Consider the following 19,879-nt stretch of genomic DNA (forward strand, 5'->3'; position numbering starts at 1 on the left):
AGAACACTTGCTAGAGCAATGACAATAATTAAGTATCTACCGGCAAAGACAGAATCATATCTGTCATAAGTGTAAAATTTATTTCAACTGCCATTAAATTGCTTTATTACAATTAATCAATTACTTCTTTACAAAAGAAAGTACCTAATACCTAACTATTATCATTCCTAACATTATTTGAAAATCATACTTAAAATTTTTCTTTATAATTCGAAATTTGGAATAAAGCCGGTTTTATATTCGTTTGATGCCACTTATTCATTGCAGTTGTTACATAATAGTGTTTATATTATTATTTACTTAGTAAAACGCAGTGCATAACACTGTCATTCTAGAGATTAGTCATTTTCTATTGAAAAAAAACAATAAAAACATTAAAAGGCTCAGCAACTTTTTATGTTATTGTTGTGGTACACGAGCAAGTGTGCATTCACCTTGATCACAGATTTCGGTCTTCGTGCATGTGGCGTGGCAGCACTGTTAAACAATATACAAGATGGCGTCGTGATGTTAGTCGCTGGATTCGCGGACGTTATCAGAATACTTATCAAAATAAGTAAACATTTTAACACAACCGGCGCCTGAATTCGCGTTCGATGCATTTGAACATAATTAAACTAAGTGACAAGTGCACAAATATTGACCCTCGTGAAGTGAATGTGTGAAAAACCCCGTTGAAAAATGTAATGTTTCTTTGTCTACACAAGTAGACTATGCAAAGTGTTCATGATTGTTTTTTACTTCTGGTGACTGTTTCTCATCGTTTAACCCTCTAGGATTATTTTTTGTGATATATACTCGTAAGTAGAGCTTTAACATTGCATGTTTCATTGAATATTTGGTAGTTTTCATACAGAATTTTAAGTAGGACAGCGAGAATCTTGGGCGTATACAAGAAAAATGTGAGCACTATACAACTGGTCCACAAATTTGATGTGTAGAGGTTTCTTCCAATTTTTATTAAAAATATTGATTTTATCCAACCTTACGTGCTTTTTGAGTCTTTAATAGGTACTTACAAGTACATCTAGACATTTTTTATTACCCATAAAATCCTGTTTAGCCGCATTGTAGTAAACAATGTGAGGACATTCTTTGGAGATGATCAAGATGATCTCGAAGCATTCAAACCAGCATCCTATATGTTACAGTCACTTTTTTTTATTGCAGATTCCCTATTTCGAAGACTGGTTCAACATTCCTGTGACTTTCATTAATCTGTAAGTAAAATACTTTAATTGTTGGCTTGCTGCAGACATTTTTATGTTTGTTTCTTCCATCTCTTATCTGTTTTGATGAATGAGATCTCATTTGTTTTTTAATGTTTATGCCTTTTTGTTGTAAAATAGCTTTTTTAGTTGGTTCTCAATTATTTTTTTATGTTACTGCGTGAATGTTTTATTTTTCTCAGTTGACAAAATTCATTTTGTTTTCATTTTTATTTGTTTCAATTGATTCTCAAAAGTTATAATAATTGTTTTTGTTGTTATAATTTTTATCAGATCTATATGTGGTTAGAGGTTTAATTGTACATTTTTAGTCAGAAACAAAATATATACTTTATAAATCTTTTTACCATAATAAACAAATCATAATAAAAAAAGTCAATAACCAATGACATAAAACTACTTAACAGTTAATATAACAGGATAATTAATTTGTGTTATGATTATTGATTTGACAATAACAAAAAATTGCTCACAAATACCAATTTTCTATTATTTCATATTATGAACAGATATAATCTCATATTGTATAACACATTCAATTAACAAAGGTCCACAGAATATCTACAGAAGATAAAATACTACAACAAAAATTGTAGAAAAAAAATTTATATCTGATTTTTTCAGAAAAATCACAAATCAAGGTAGTTAACAAAAAGAGATAATTTTTCCGGTTAAAACAAGGCTAAAATTCAGCAGAATGAATAGAAACACAAATTAAATACTTCACAGAAGATTAAAGAAAAATTATTTATTATTGTCTTAGTAGAAGACAGAATCTGTAATTAGGAAGTAAAGTCACAAAAAATAGAAATGGAAAGGTCTAAATTGCATGTAACCAGTGGCGGATATATAGGCAAATGGGGAAATCTCCTCCCCCCAACAAGGTCTAAAATGAAAGAAAAAAATTGTCCAAACATAAAAATATATTAGCTCACATGAAACTTAACCACAGACAGACAAATTCAACCCAATTAACTTGGATGTTAGGAAAATTATGAGAACTTAATGCATACATACTTAATATGTTAATTTATTTAAACATTAGGAAAATTGGATTGTACAATTTATTTCTTTTATGAGTTTGGGTTATTTTTTTTTGTCTGTTAAAAAAACTTACAATTAAGTAAAAACTTCCTGTAAATGGTATATTTAGAAGTATGTTAGAAATTTTTATTTCATTATAAGTTTTTTTAAATTATTGTATACAGCCAACCACTGAGATATTTTTAATGTCTTTTGGTTGGTGTTTCGTTTCATTGGAAGTTTCCCACCCAAGGCAAATGTCTAGATCCACCACTGCATGTATCAGGAATATATTATAAAATAAATACAATTACTGACATATATCCTATGACATTACTTTTAGAAAAACTATAGAAACCTATAGAAGGGAATTTGCTTTTCCAAGAAACTTGTTTTTCTTTAGCTACTTTCTTTAAATACAGTCATATTTACATTAATTATAATTTTAAATTTTAATTTACTAAGGACAATGCAATTCTATAACTGGACAATGCTTTTTTCTTGTTATTTAAAAGATCTGAGCCCTAATAAGTTAGTCTTGATGAATGAGTAATCAGTTTTTACTGTATTTTAAATACTGAATGCTTGTTTTATCAGCTTTGAGGTATAAAAGTCAGATGAAGGGGAAAATAAAAACTTTGGTTTTTATTTCAAGTTTTTATTTTAAGTCTAATATAGCATGTTTAGATAATAACAACTGGAAAAATATAGTTGCTGGATTATTAAATGCACCTACATAATGAAAAGAGAACAAAAAATTGAAATTCTGTTAGCCACTAATTATAGAAATACATACACAGGTTCATAAAAATATTGATATTCTACTTTATACAGACAGTGTCCATGGAGGAGAAACTGGGAGGTTTTGAAACTTTTTTCTTGTGGCATGTTAAGTTAAATATTATTTAATATGGGATTAAACTACAATTACTATCAATGTGGTTTATAAACCCATATAAAATATATTAAAAAAGTTTTATTTGTTCTAAAACCCTATAAAATGATATACAATTGCAAGTTTTCAAAACCTACTTCATTTTATAGTTAGTTTTATGTAAATCCATATAATTCTTTTGTACTAAGGTCAGAAACATAATAATTTAGTGAGTGGAGTTTTACTCAATAATCTAGAGACATTTATATCATTACTTAGGCAATAATACTTAAAATTGTTAGACAACATTACATTTTAGTTATAAGCAATAGCAATAATAATAAAGAAAACTAACAATAAATAAAAAAAAGCAACTATTTCGCATAGCCTCCACCAACTTCAAAACATCTCTATACTGTATGGCCAAATCATAAACATGTTTGTTGTAATTTCATTTACCGAATTCATTATTACCTGTTTTAGATTCTCAATACTTTGGTTTAAATTTGTTTTATAAACTTCCTGTTTTCGGTGGTCCTGTAAAAAAAATAATTCAAAATCATTAACTTTCATGATCAGGGCGGAAAAAATATCAGTTCATAATGTTCTATCCATTCTTAAGGAAACTATTCATTCAGCCATCCCCTTATCAGCAAAGTTGAATGTGTCTAAATATAATTTGTGATTTAATGCCTCCTCCAGAAAATACAGTCCATTTATTCCATCTGGTAAAATTGTCATTAACATTGCTACACCAGAAAATAAAATATAGTTGTGAAAGAACCAGACATTTATTAAGTTTTTAACCAATGATTGGTCCAAAAAATTTCCAAAACAACTTTTGTTGCTCTTTTTTGTAAATGCTACTTTGGATTTTTTCTTACTGAATGAATAGCTAGGGCAGTAGCTGCATGATCATCCCCATTTGTTTTTCGATTTTTTTGTCTTTAATAGAACTTGTCTCTTGAATTTCTTTAATAATCATTTTAATCCACTCCTTGTAAGGGATACTTACATCTGGACATTTTCGATTAAATATTTGAATTGCATACCTATTCAAATCAGGCCAAGTACCATAGCACTTTACAAGATATATTCTTTGTTAAAGAGTTAGCCTTGTTGAATTTTAAAATTATGTACTGGAGTTGAAAGGTACTTAGATCATACATTGTAAATGTGACTCACTAGATTATTATTACATTTCCAAACTTAGTACAAAAATTCATAGGGATTTAACATTGACTATACAATGAAAAACTTTGAATGAATTTTATTTCATTTTATGAGGTTTTAGAACAAGCAAATAAGTATTTACTATTTTTACTGTGAAATTTATTTCCACTTTGGAAATTTCCGAAGTGGAAATCAAAATGTCAAAAAGTAAACTTATTTTAAAGTAAAATTGTGGCTTATTCCCAGTAAGAATAGTAAAAATAAAAAAGTTTTTTCTCTTGGACACCCCATCCCAAAGGTCACCCTTTATTGTGAATGTTATAACTGCAACATCTCCAATTTTACAGTCAACATGTAAAAAATTATTAAATATTTATTTTTGCTGCTCTTTAACATCATCATTGTTTGTAAAGGGTCTTTTAATAAATTAAGATAGTGTGGGAATGTTTTAAGTGGGATCAGGGACATAAATACTTGTGTAAATAACTTTAAGGCATAAACAAGTATTAGTTAGACAAACAAGATTGTGTGCTTGTTTGTTATATATGATAGAAGATTATGAGATCAAAGCTTTAAAACATCTAAAAAGTAAAAAAGTTTTTATGATCTCTGTTAGGCATGCATAAAATTCCTCTATTTTTGATACCTTGTGCAATCATGAGCGGCAAGAAAGAACATAAAGAATTTTTAAAAATTAAAATCACTTAAAATAAAAATTAAATTTAAATTTAAAAGAAAGTTAGCGCGCAACGACACTGATTTGACAAGTAATAATATGTATATTATTATTTATATCTAGGTATCGACGCATGCTTTAAAAACTCACGTAAATGACACTTCAAACGCGCTAGCTGTCTTATACTTTATCTTTGATACCTCGCGTTTTTAACAGTTAGCAACCCTAATTTGCGACCATTTTTTTTCTCAGACAGCTTTATTTTGCATAAGCTTTAATTAACTTTAATTTGATATAAAAAACATGCATATTTGTCATGGGCAGCATATTTTATTTAAAAAATAAATTACTGAAATAAAATTTTTTTTCAAAAATTAATTACTATTAATTGAATTAAAAATATTTGAGGCCAGTTTTTTACTATTATCAATGCAATACCTATCCTAATTTTGAATGTATGTAAAAATGTGTGTTTGATTAACTACTTTATGAACGTAGTGATCCTGCAGTGGATCTTAGACTATTCGATTATTGTAAATAAAAACTTCATGTCTCCAATTTTAAAAATTGATAATCGTTTACCTGTCTTGACAACCTGCGTTAAAATTAAGATCAGAAAACAATTCAATTAAATCTGATAACTCATCAGTAACGAAGTGGAAAGAGGGTTAACTTCTTGCGTAAATTCTCAGGTTTATTGGATCGGTACTCGCCCGAGGTATAATACCGCAGTCGTTCGGATATAACAAGGAATGCGTTTTTAAGGCAATGAAGCCGAATGTACTTCTTAGTATAAGTTTGTCTCAAAATATATCGTTTTGACTTTCCCGTCGTTAAAGGATTAGTGGTATTATCGCCATTATTAATAGACAAATACGTTTTAAATTTCTACCTGACCGCTCAGGGTTGAATCAGGTACTGCTAATGTAATCAGTCATTAAAAATCTCTACTTGCTACTCTGTGTATAGTATATTAGTGAAGATTGTTCGTAACAAATATGTTTCGTCCACGGAAAAATAATCGCTCGAGATCTACTAAACATAATCAAAAGCATTTGTCATTGGACGCAAAAAATAGTTAAAAATGTGTGTCATACTTTAATAGATAGGGGCCTAATCAAACACGAAATGTTGTGAAAAGAACATATTTACTTACAAAAACGTCGATATCGTCGACAAAGGCTATTGTAAGCGAAGTACCATTGACAGGACGAAAAAAAGTAGTAAAAAAGAGTAGCAAGTAGAGATTTTTAATGACTGATTACATTAGCTTTACCTGATTCAACCCTAAGCGGTCAGGTAGAAATTTAAAACGTATTTGTCTATTAATAATGGCGATAATACCACTAATCCTTTAACGACGGGAAAGTCAAAACGATATATTTTGAGACAAACTATACCAATACATTCACTTAACTCACTATATAAAAGATTATTCCTTTAATAACCTTGTATAGTTATATAGTTTCATTCTCGTTTTCTTTGGAATCCCTATCTGACGGTATCATGTACTTTACACTTGTCTCTGATTTGTGTATTAGGGATTCTGTCTCTTGAAGTTTTACCTGCTATCTCCCTTATAACATAGGTTAATATCGGTCATACACAAGTCTTATAATATGCGTTTTTCCTTCTATCCTCGTATTCTTATTTCTCCATATCACGTCTCGTAGGCGTGCTGACACGTACGCTGCTTCATTAGTTTCAAAATATTCACATTACCAAAAACTATCACTATCCTTGTTTTCAGAACTTGAGTTTTCATTTATATTTATAACCACCGTTTTAATTGGTGGTAAATTGCAATACCCTTTTTAGTTGACGTGAGATGGAGATTCCATATTTTTTTCTTATCTGGAAGCGTTTTGTGGAATACCAGTGGCTTGTTGGCTTATTTTACATCTATTAACTACTATTATAGTAGATTTGCTATACATTTTCCGGTCACACCCGATATATCTTTTATTTGGCCCTGGTATACTGGCCTCTTTTATCAAGTCAATATCAAATCCTCCCATAGCACCCGTAGAGATTCACCTGGAGGACCCTGATTGGATCATCCTTTCTACAATTCTACGTCTGGCAAATTCACATGTTCTCCTGAGAGTCGTGTTTTCCGAAAATATAGAATGTTCACCTCATAAAAAGGAAATATGAAATTCAAATGGTCGGTGTCGGCTGTCGCCAAAAAATTGAAGGCATATTTGACTAATTTAAAATTAAAAAGAATATACACCAGCTTACATATTGCACAAAATTAGAGATTACAATAGAAATTATTATAAACAAAAATTTTCAAGTACATATACAAAATTTTGCTTTCACTAGATCACTGATATGATATGCAATATGACGCCAAAAAATACCCAATAAAATTTTGCCTATGATACCTCAGTAGTGCCCAATAAGATCCCTGCAATTGAAATAAATAACGCCCTAGTCCTTAAGATATAACAACAGAAGAGGTTAAATACGCAATTATCATTATCCAAAAAAATAAATCGGTAAGACACGATGACATACACTCATAGGTCTTAAATGTCATAAAAAATGCGACTCTAATTTAAATCTACGTTTATCATATTTCTAAAAACATTCAACAAGGAAACACTCTGATCACCGCCCAATCAGCCATGTTTTAAAAATGTTTTTAAAGGTAATTCATGTTTTGAAACAAGAGAAGCATTCTTTAGAATTCAGGCCCTAGTGCAAAGCTGTACTTAGTAGAGATGTGTCAGTGTCAATATACGCTTGTTTTATAGATTATGAAAAGTCTTTCTATCATGTCTAACACGTAAAACTTCTGGATACCCTTAAAGAGGTTGCCTGGATAATTATGATTTAAACTTAATTGTCAATTTGTACTGCAACCAGACTGCCCAAATAAAAGTTGATGACTGTTGATCTGAAGCGATCAGAATTAAAGGAGGTGTATGTCAGGGTTGCTGTTATTCAACGTTTACAGCAACAAAATAATAGATAATTCACTTCTATGAAAGCCTAACCATAAATGGTATAAAAATAAATAACTTAAGGTATGCCGACGATACCGTTGTCATTGCAGATACTATGGATGGTTTACATGAGTTGCTCGATCGAGTAGCATCCAAAAGTTCTGATTTCAAGCTTAACCTGAATGTAGGAAAAACAAAGTAGATGGTGGTCTCAAAAATATAAAACATTAGAGGTATGTTGAGAGCGAATGGCCAACAAGTAGAACGGGTTCAATTCTACAAATACTTAGGCTGCAAGCTTAATGAAAACTGGGATAATATGAAGGAGGTTGCTGCAAGAATCGAACAACCCACGACATCATTTTTCTTACTAGCGCCATGTGTAAAACACTGGTAGCCTTTGAGATGTGCTGCTATCGTAGGATGCTTGGAATACCATGCATGGACAGAGTGTGTAACGAAGTCTATCTATCATTGAATAAGAAACATGAAGCTTTATTTACTATAAAAAATACATGCTCGAATATTTTAGATACATCTTTAGAAACAGGACAATATTTAGACCAATACGAATTCCTAAAATTAATAATAGAACGAATGATCGAAGGAAAGAGAACTCCAGGTCGTAAGCGTACTTCCTGGCTAAAGAACCGTAAATAATGGTATGGAGTCAGCACATCGACTCTCTGCGTTCACCACGTTCGTTGTGAATACAGTGTTCCCAACCTTCGAGACCTGGAGAGTTGGATTATTGTGCCAGGGCCATAAAATTCTAGTCAATTTGAAATAATTATACTAGATGAGAAAACATAATCGTCAAATTCAAGTGTTCAATTAAATAATAGATAATGGTTATTAATTGTTTTTATAAAACTATTGAATTAAAAGATCAATTTAAAATCAGTATATTATTTAAAATATTATTACTGACTCGTTATTGGTTTACATAAAGGCGCGTTAAAATTCGCATTTTAAATGTCTACAACTGTAGTATAAAAACTTGGGAGTTTAGAGGTATTAAAATGTATGCCTATTTCATAATCACAACTATTTGAGCTGTCACTGAAGCAGAACAGACTCAGCATTTAACTTTATAAATATTATTGTAAATATACAATATCTATAGCAGGGCTTCCCAAACTTATTCGTACTGTGACGCGCATGGGACTTTGCTATTTTTTTGCGACGCCCCTCAACCCAACTCCCAATAATACTTTTACCAATTTTAGTGCTAGCATAGTAATATGTTATGGTTATAACATAAAAACATAATAAGCACAGCTTATGAAACCGGGGTTCCAGTTTGGAAATTGTCACTCTCATTTCTTTTTCTTTTTTAAGTTTATGTTTGACCTGTACTTGTTTTTAATTACTGCAACTGCAGAAAAGCCCATTTCGCACAAGTACGAAGTCGCAAATGGTAATAAAACCTTTAATGCAGCAGTGCTGATGGCATGATATTCATCAGAAAGTGTGGACTCAGTTCAAACAGTTTTTCCTTGTCGTATTGAAGCTTTAGGCTGCAATTACAGGACAATTTTGTCAGTTGTTTTTCTTCCTCTGTTGAATGTGTCTTTTGGCTTACCGTGTAAATGAATGTGAGTTGATTCCAAATGCCGTTTTAGTTTATTAGGACGCATACTTTCAGCCGCCAACACTTTGTGACGAACATCACATGTCCGGATAATTATCCGATTTTCTCGTATAAATTTCGTAATAATAATCGTAATAATTTCGTGGACCATCGGATAATTTTCGGATTGCATAATTTCGGATAATTTAAGGGTCTATCGATGTTATATTTTTTATTTGATTTATTTATTATTACGTATATTTTATACTCATTTAAAATCAAATAAATATATTTTCTGTGTTAAAAGTCCACGCTGACACGCGACACCCCTGGGACAACGCAGCGACGCCCCAGGGCGTCGCGACTCACAGTTTGGGAAGTCCTGATCTATAGTAAAGTCAGCTTTATTGAACCAAAACTCCCAAAACTTTCGTGCAGTTTTAGTATTGAGGCCAATTTTCTTTTTCGGTGGAGTATTTTCAATTTTCATCATCTGGTGATTCACTCATATTTTGAACAATTAAACACGAGATTTATCTAAGTACTACAAGACACCGTGAACTGTTGAATTCCACAATTTCAGCGACGTCGTCATTTCATTATTTTTTTGGGATTGAATTATTTTATTACAATATACTTAATTCCTTCGTAAAAATATGGTTTAGGAAAATTGTAGTAAATTAAAGGATTATTGTAAAATCATGATAGTACGCAGTAAAACGGAGTGTAATTATAGTACATATGTCTACTATAATTATAGTATAGTTGCTAACACTGTGCGTGAACATGGTACTTGAAGAAGAAGAATTATCATATACCAATGTTTCTCTATATTCCAATGATCATGGAATATTACTGACCATACTTCATAAATTGGTTTGACTCAATTGACATCCTAAGCTCCTTAGATACATAGATGTGCTTAAATAGTACATAGGTATTCAATAAAAATTGATAAATGCGGTCTATGTTTAAAACAGTTGTTTCAGTTTAAAGCAACTCTTAAGTTACCCATTCAATATTATGTGAATTATTATTTTATAATTTTTTATTTAATTCTTTTGTTTGTGTAACCATTTTTTTGCTCGATAATTCAAAATTAAATCGGAAGTTATTTTTATGCTCAAATTCATTTGTAAATGATTTAGTACATATCTAATGAATATGTTTATAACAAACATTGGCTTAATTAATTTTTTCAGTTATCTAAGGAATTGTTAGTTTTTGTTTTGTTTGTGGTTTTTGTTTATATTGTGGTTTATTGAGAAAATTGGAATAGAATACTTCTATTTGATAGTTTACATTATTTTGATTGCTATTTTATAATGTAATAAAGAAGTTATTTAATTCTTTAATATAGGGTGATTCATTAGTAATAGTAACATGATATGCTAGATTATGGTGTTTTGTATCACTAAATATTTCTCAGTGTATAAAATCTTCATTCTCACTAGGTCTCTAGGTGATCTGGCTTTTTATGTACAATCACTATCCATGTATTTCTAATCACTTTCCTCCAAATCACCTTTTCCAAATCACCTAACTTTTTTGTAATTCGATCTTGATGATTTTAAAACTTGTACTATACTTTTTTATACCATCGTGATTGCGGCAATTTTACTGTTCTTTTTCTTTCTGTTTGCAAATTTGTTCTGTTTGTTATGTATTTTGCATTATAACACATCTAATTTAACTTTAAGGTATTTTTAAGACTCTTGAATATTGCACCAATATTGTTGTCCCTTTTATTTGCTTACATACATTTCTTAATCGTGTGTTTTTTCATATTTTTAGTATCGTTTAGTTGTTTATTGTCATACTTCATTATATTCCTGTAAGTTATGTTTATGTGTGCATTTCTTGATACAATATTGAGAGAAGTTGGTTTTGTTATTACTTAATTGTTATATACTTAATACATCTCGCAATAAGTCTCGGGCCAGACATATTTTTATAGCTGATGCTTTATAATAACAAACCTTTAGATAGTTGCTACATAAAGTTGCTTGGTACCAACTTGCTACCAAGTTCAAAGGTCACCCGCCAAAAGTCCTGCGTAATCGGACCATTAGTTTTTTTTTTAATTACGGTGGTTTAACTAACGCCACATTTGCAGTTTTGAAAATAATGGAATATCTGAATTTCATGTCGTATTGATAAGAAATTCTAGATGGTAAGAAATACTTTTTAACTAAAACAATGGCTTGATAAATGTTACTCGGATACTGTTTTCCCTAAAACAATGAGTAATAGGCCATATTTAATTCTGGCAGTACAGGTAGAATGCTGTGGTGACCCAAATTCATAAATTCAATTTTGCGTGAATATTTGTCAATTAAAAAACTGTACTCAAAGTGGGTACCGTCTTTGCTCACATTCGATCTCATTCAGAGCATTGATTGCAACTTTTTCAATGCTATAAAAAGGGGTTTTTGTGGCGATATGTGACAATAGATGAATCACGAATCCATCATTTCAGTTCCAACTTAAATCGGCAGTCGGCTGAGTGGATGCGAGTAGGGAAACCCGTCCAAAGCTGCCAAAAACGCAAATATTAACTGCTAGGTTTGAAATGATAGTAGATTTCAAAGGGGTAGTTTTGTCCCGTAGATCTTTCCATATCGCGACCCGGAAGATCTTTTGTGTATACCCTACATAGTCCAAATTATACAGACTTCTTAGAAAACCTATCTGTTTCGGAAATACGGTTGTGACCTGATCAGATTCTAAAAATAAGTATTCCGGGAATTTTTAGCGTTGGTCTTGGTGAATAATTACATTGCAGTCACAGACAATATGTTTCGGTCAAAAATACTTTGCCCACTTGTCAGAGATGATTTGTGTGGATAGGGAACCCCTGTAGTTAATCTGAGTTGAGTTTTCTGAAGCTCTAAGAGTATCTTTTGTTGCAGTTTCGCAACTGTTAATAAACATTTATTAAATATTAAGACTTTATGGTAATTTTGATTCTCCCCGTATATCAAGATTTCATGTATAAGGGTGCATCTGGGTTAAAAACTACATGCTACGAGACGGGCAATCTGCAAAATGACACAGATGTGTATTGGAGATAAGCGATGCATCTACACAATCAGAGTCGAGTTTTATCTCTCAAACCACACACATGTGTGTGCGTTTGGGTTAAGAGTACCTTTGACACTTTGCATCGGTCCTTTGACCGAGGAAGTCGGTTTGATGCAGAAAAGTTGCATGAATTTTGTGGTTCCTGGTGTACGTCGAAGAAGACGTCGTTGGTAATATCGGTTGGTGCTGTGATTTATGGGGTAAGCTACAATACACCATAATTTTGTTGCTGCATATATCAAGTACGTTTACTTGGTATATAGATGTCATATTTGCTTCGAACTTTTTATCAGTTGTGCCGCGATCGCGATTGAACTTGATTGAGAACATTTCATTACCTTTATGTAGATTTGTATATTTTTCATATTATAATAATTTCACTATTCTTTTTGTATATATATCACAGTGTTGTGTATTTTATTACCTAATATTAACTCATAATGTGTATTATGAGTATACTTTTGCATTGAGTTTAATAATTTGTTTTTATATGACATATATATTCATATTTTTTTATTTTTTGTATATTATTTCTATCTATAACGTGGTATATATACAATCGACAGTTTTGTTTTGTTTATGGTTCTCTTTTTGTGTGTCGTTACGTATTGATTAATATTTAAGTTTGTATATATTTCTTCTTTATTTATAATTGTAGGTATATTGGGTTATGTGTATTTATATTTAATTTCACCTTCTTGTTTAAAATAGAGTTTTATACAGTCCACTGGTTTCATTTCATTTCTTTTCTTTTAATATACATACCCAATCTAAAAAGGGGGAAACCAGCTTGTTCTAGATTGAACAAAATATCTTCTCTCCCCCTTCAGGATGACCCCAATTGTTATATTGAGGTCATCGTATGTGCAGAACGCAACATCTTTAATACAATTTTTGTTTGTCTTCAGTCTGGAATTTTTACCCAGTGGTCTGCAGTAAGCTCCTTTTTTCATTTCATTAAGACATATTCTATGATACAGAAGAATGGCGATGATCTGATAAAATGAGTACTCATTCTTTATCAAGAGACTCACCAATCTCATTACTAACTATTCCTTTATACCCTGGCACGGACATGCGAATTGTAAACTTCACAGCCTTTAGTAGCTTGATTGTCAGAGAATAAATATTTTAGATGAATTAAGGTGTTTTCAGACACTCTTGAGCACAAAAATCTATTGCTTGTATTTTCGCTTGAAATATTTTATGAGAGTGATTCCTAGATCCTTACGCGTATTTGACTCATCAGTATAAGTAAGGTCATTTCTTATATTTTGAGCAATTTCTTTTTGTGTTAACTCATAATCGTTTATAATGCATTTACATTTAGTGAAAATTCGAAATTAAGTTTCATCTACCTTAAGAATGAAAAAATCGTCAATAGCGAAAATTATGTAGCATTAATTATGCTACTAACTACACTATTGCAAAAAACCGCCACGAATCAAGAAAAAAGTGCTCTTTCTCCAAGATAATGCATTGCATCGTAGTTCAATCGAAGCGAAGACACAAATATATAATGAATTCAACTTGCGAATAACTGCAGTACCCGCTGTATTCTTCAGATTTCGCCCGTACTTATGGCCGCTTGCAGACTTCAAAGATTGTTTCGTGAAAGAGATTTGGATCAATCGATGAGTTTATTGCCAAAACTAAGCCATATTCTCTGGCCAGTTCTATGGCCTTACAAAAAAGATGTGGAATTATTAGAGAATCGAATTAATGTGAATCATTCGAATATTATATTGATGAATAAGGTCGGATTTAGCCTAACATCTGTTGTTTTATTATTTAGAATGGCACTTATTGAATGATTGTCCATTATGTACTTAACTGTAGTTAGATAAATTATTTATTTTCTAAATACCTGGTACACCCACTGATGCTAGAGTAACCAATTGTCTTTGCATTGTTACCATTTTAGTTCTAAACCATTTTGCTCCATTACAAATCAATTTTTATTAATGATTTTTATCTTCAGTAGTAACATTCATTACCTGGAAATGTCAACTTTTATTAATAGCACCAATTCATCTACGTCTATTTTTAGTTTTGAGTATACAATTTACTTGTGAACTTCAATTTCGAGCATTAATGGACGTTTAAGAAGACAATAATGGGTATTTAAAAGTACAGAAATACGAGTTTATAAAAGAATATGAATATGTGTGTAGAAAAGTTGGGATTATTAGTGAACGGTATGAAATGATTAAGTACTATACTTTATTTCCTAATGGTTGACAGCACGCTCAAGGGTCAGAGGTTGTAAACTCTCCCCTGAAATGTAGGTAATAACAATTTAACGTATATCTCGGCCCGTGGTGGCCAATTCTCGAAAGGAACATTTATAAACCAAGTACTATTCATCGTCTGATAAACCCTATAATGGAATTGAGATTGTCGGAATTTTGATAATCACATTATCTACAAAAATATCGCTGTGTTTATAGTTATTACATAACTGTGTTGTAAAAAAGTCGTCAACGTTTACCCAAGTAAAGTGTAATGGTGTACATAATTTACAAAGTCGTTAGTGTTGAATGTGCATGATGCTGTTTTACATCAAATACCGCTTGCTACTATTAGAACAAGTCTCAAGATGTGCTAATATGACAGGAGTAAGTAAATCTACTGTTAAAGTGCTTCTTAGAGGGAGGAGAAATGGAAATGTAGCACCTCCTACGAAATCAAGGAGGATAAAACCACGTGACATTAATGAACATAATATGTTAAATAAATTAAAACGAAAAGTGCGTGGCTTTTATTCTAAAAAAGAGATCCCAACACTTGACAGCATTCTAAGGGCTGTAGAGGGATACAAAAATTTGCCACATATAGGCAGCATTTTTTGGAAAACCTTTCCGTAAGTGAAAATAAATAAAGCCTTCCTCAAATAAGAAACTTTCTCAACTTGAGAAAGGCACTCTGCCGAAACAGCTGCAGTGATAAGATGTTATAATAAATTTTGTGGAAGTTTTGAAAACAAAAGTTTTCAGTGTTTTATTGTTATATAATAGGTACTGATATTTTCAACGCTATTATAAAAATTAGTTACTTTCCTGTTACGTGAAAAGTAGCTAAAGTGATTATGATGCCAAACCTGGCAAAGACCCAAATGAGATCTCATCATTCTCTCTCTTGCAAAGCTTTTTGAAAAGATTCTTATGCTTAGAATCAAACCTATTATCTGGGAAAATATCTTAGTATCAAACTACCAATTTGGCTTTAGAAAAAAACATGGTACCATCGAGTAAATACATAGAATAGGCAGAACAGCTAGAGATGCCTTGCAAACAAGTCCTAAAGCACAGCTGCCTTCCTAGACATCTCGCAGGCATTTGACAAGGACTGGCATGATGATCTAACTTACAAAATCAAGTCATAGCTATCTCATCCCATAGCCAAAATTCTAGTCATATGTAACATCCTTTCTACTTAATCATGACGAAGCTTACACTTCACTAGGTAGTGTACTCGGTCCAAAACTGCATTTACTGTACACAGCTGACATCCCTACCACAAATAATACGCTTGCTATATATGCAGATGAATATATATATATAGCAGCTTGCTATATAGTGTACTCGGTCCAAACCTGCATTTACTGTACACAGCTGACATCCCTACCACAAATAATACGCTTATATGCAAATGATACCGTTATAATGGCCACTTATGTGAATCCAAGATTAGCATCCAGAAATTTGCAAAACCATTTAAACCAATTGGAACGTTGGTTTAAAACTGTGGCGTGTAAAAGTAAATACTAAGTACTAAATCGACTCACATCACGTTCACGTTAAAAAGAGATAACTGCCATCTTGTATCTATAAACCGAAAATTGTTACCTGCTAGGAACGATGTCAAATATCTGGGTGTCCACATAAAATAGATAGATAATCACTTAAATATACTGATTTATGAATCGTACTTCTTCTGTATAAGGCAATATTGAGACCAGTATGGATATACGGGATTCAAATCTGGGGAACTGCCAGTAATACAAATATGCAAAGACTACAAACATTCCAATCCAAAGACCTTTGTGATGTCTGCAATTCCAAAAAAACTATGTCATGCATCATGATCTGAATGTTGAAACTGTTAAATAAGCAACCGTCACTCAGTGTAGAAATTACTACAAGAGACTATCATCTCATTCAAATTCACTCGCCAATTACCTCCTGATTACATACATTTAAAATTAGGAGAATACATTGATAATATATTGCCAGTCAAAAAGTGGACTCCAATATTTTTAATTCAATTAATAGTTATTAATTTTTGACAAAGATTTTGTCAAAATTTTGGCAGATATTTAAGATACGACCCTGAACCACTCCTATTTTAAGATACTGACACTTCAAACCAATAGCGTTGCGCCCTTGCTGTCTTTTCTTTTATCTTTGACACCTCGTTTTTAACAGCTGGCATCCCTAATTTTCGACTATTTTTCTAAGGCAAGCTTGTATCATCATATTAAGAAAAAAATTAGCTTTAATTTACGTATACGCATATACATATTTAAAAAATAAATGAACGAAATAAGATTTTTGTCAAAAATTAATTACTATGAATTGAATTAAAAATATTTGCGGCCACTTTTTGACTGGCAACCTATTATCAATGTATTCTTCTAATTTTCAATGTATGTAAAAATCTGAGTCTGCTTAACGACGTTATGAACGTAGTGATCCTGCAGTGGGATCTTAGGCTATTAGAAGACTAAAAAGGCTGGATCCTCTTGATCTCTGCACTGCTAGGATTTAGATAAACGTTCGAAAATACAATACAATAAGGAAGAAAAATCTATTATCTGGAAAGAAAGTGGATCAATGAAGGACATTCAGTTAAAAAACTATGGCAGGATAAAAATATTCAAACCAGTCGTCAAGTTTTCATAGAAGGCTTATCTAGTGCTTATATTTTTCATAGAAGGAGATAAATGCAGATGCCTTTGAAGAGTATTTTACATAAATGATCAAGTTGATTCCAGAAAATGCTGTAATCGTTACACCACTTATCATTCGCGATTAACAGAAAAATTTCTCTCAACCTCTTGGAGAAAAGCAGAAATTACAAACTGGTTAATCGATTAAAATATATCATTTGGAGATGACATGTTGAAAAGCAACTTTTAAAGGTAGCTTCAGGTAGAATGGTACATTTTATAAAATTGAAGAGAAAATAGAGAATGATTTCCCCAGACTCTTCTTGTGAAGTTCCCCAGACGCCTATAGCAGCGAAGAAGATGATGCCATGGACTGCATTTTCTATTTCCAATAAAAATATAAATTTACTCGTAATATATGTAATAAATAAAAAGCTGAAAGTACTCGTAAAAGTTACATTGTCTTCATACAATTTTTAAAACTTTCAAGGCGTCTCCTAGAAAATTAAAAAAAAATCAGTTAAGTACCATTATTTACACTTTAATAATCTCCGCTACTGTAGAAACATTTATCATTTATCAAGCCTTTATATATATATATATATATATATATATATATATATATATATATATATAAATAAGGTAAAAGTAAACAGTAATGGCATGTCTCGCAAAACAGAAAACCAAAAATGGTATATCGATGGAAGGCAACCGTATATACGTATTTCTGACTATTGGTCGTCTTCAGTACGGTGCAGCCAAGTTAGAAAAGGAGCATACTAACTTGGGAAAGGATCAATACAGGAACAATGCAACCAATTTGTGTATATTTACACATATACACATAAGGAGCACATACATATATTTACACATAAGGAGCATATTAACTTGGGAAAGGATCAATACAGGAACAATGCAACCAATTTATATATATATATATATATATATATATATATATATATATATATATATATATATATATATATAAAGAGGCTTGTATAGAATGAGAAAGAAGATTTCTTCGAATTCGTGTCGTATATGTAGTCAGTCCCCGTATTAGAGTCAGAATTCGTCAAACCTCGCCAACCTCCGACAATAGGGCGGATGTCAAGTAAAGAGCAATACAACATTGTAAATAAACATATTTGTTTTATCACACCCTATAAACTGAGGCGCCCTATTTTAGCCAATTTGTTTTCGTTGTATCATCACATCATCGATAAACTCAGTCGATAATACCATCAAAAAGCAAATCCCCAATCTAAAAGCATCAACGCGAACTTCGAAACAGAAAAGTGAACATCATTAACATGGGTAATAAATTACGATGGATGGAGCAGTAAGCCCGCATATAGCCAGCCGTTTCGAATACTTTATAGCACCTTAAAAATAAAACACAAACTTTCCAACATCTCTAAACATCCTCCTTTACAATCTTCCTGTTTTAGTTTTAAACGACGACAATGCTTGTTTTCGTTTTTGTGACGAGTCAAAACCAGAAGGAAGGAAACGTGTTTTCTTTTTAATCGGAAGGCACAAAACCATGTTTGCAAGTTTCGGGGACAATCCATTAATTTTCAAAAGTTTCTGTCACAAAAAGAATGTAATTTATAAGTTTTATAAACTGACTTCTGGGACAGGTTACAGATTTATGTATTTAAAAAATCGGTTCAGTGTTCCTAAACTGCTTCTATCGTAGCCGTTGAAATTTCCCGTTACCTATTTCAAATTCAGATTTGTTCCAGAAAGGAAACGAAGAATTTATGAAATTTGCAAACACAAGCATATTCATTTGAAAAAGTTGACAATTTCAGTTATGTTAGAGAGAATGTTTTTTTTTTATATAAGGAGCATAAAAGTGGCGAAAATAATCGATTAATGGGGTTGATAGTTCATTGGGCTGACAGACACAATCTACACACGAAGTATCTTTCTTAGAGGTAAAAATTCTCCCGATGTCGTTTTCAAAGATTGCACCAAAACTTTTAGAAATTGTCCATGTTTCAGATCCATGTGTAAGCAGTGTTTGTATTTTCGTATTTCTAGCTCTAATATTTGGTATGGACATCATTACAATAGTTTTCCCTTCGTTTATAGTGGGACCCATATTTTTGCGGCAGATACTTAAACACATTTACAGCACACTCGTAAATAATATCGCACTGTCTAATGTTGTAAATATGAATAGAATACGACAAAGAATATTGAATTTACCCTGAAAAATGTTGATACGAAACTAACATACGTGAAGATTATGCATAAAAATCAACGGGGATGGAAAAGACATTAGAAAAATATCACCCAGAAAAAAAGCAGGCGAGAGCGAAAACAAGCGTGGTACAGTGACATCGAAAAATCAAAGAACACGAGAAACTGTATTGTTAAGATTATTCTGGAGCTGT

General features: G+C 31.6%; 1 protein-coding gene across 7 annotated transcripts in view; it reads left to right on the forward strand.

The window, feature by feature from the left end:
* Nucleotides 1-401: 401 nt before the first annotated feature.
* The window catches only part of LOC140437027 (uncharacterized), a 559,923-nt gene continuing 540,445 nt past the window's right edge, over nt 402-19,879 (forward strand). For 5 of the 7 annotated variants that reach the window (XM_072526249.1, XM_072526251.1, XM_072526250.1 and 2 more), the window contains exons 1-2: nt 425-800; nt 1,171-1,220. The gene's annotated coding sequence lies outside the window, so the exon portion shown is untranslated. Of the gene's footprint in view, nt 801-1,170; nt 1,221-19,879 lie in introns of all 7 variants that reach the window. The other 2 variants (XR_011950342.1, XR_011950343.1) reach the window with 1 other exon arrangement.

Source organism: Diabrotica undecimpunctata, chromosome 3 (genome assembly GCF_040954645.1).
Source record: "Diabrotica undecimpunctata isolate CICGRU chromosome 3, icDiaUnde3, whole genome shotgun sequence".
Classification (NCBI taxonomy): domain Eukaryota; kingdom Metazoa; phylum Arthropoda; class Insecta; order Coleoptera; family Chrysomelidae; genus Diabrotica; species Diabrotica undecimpunctata.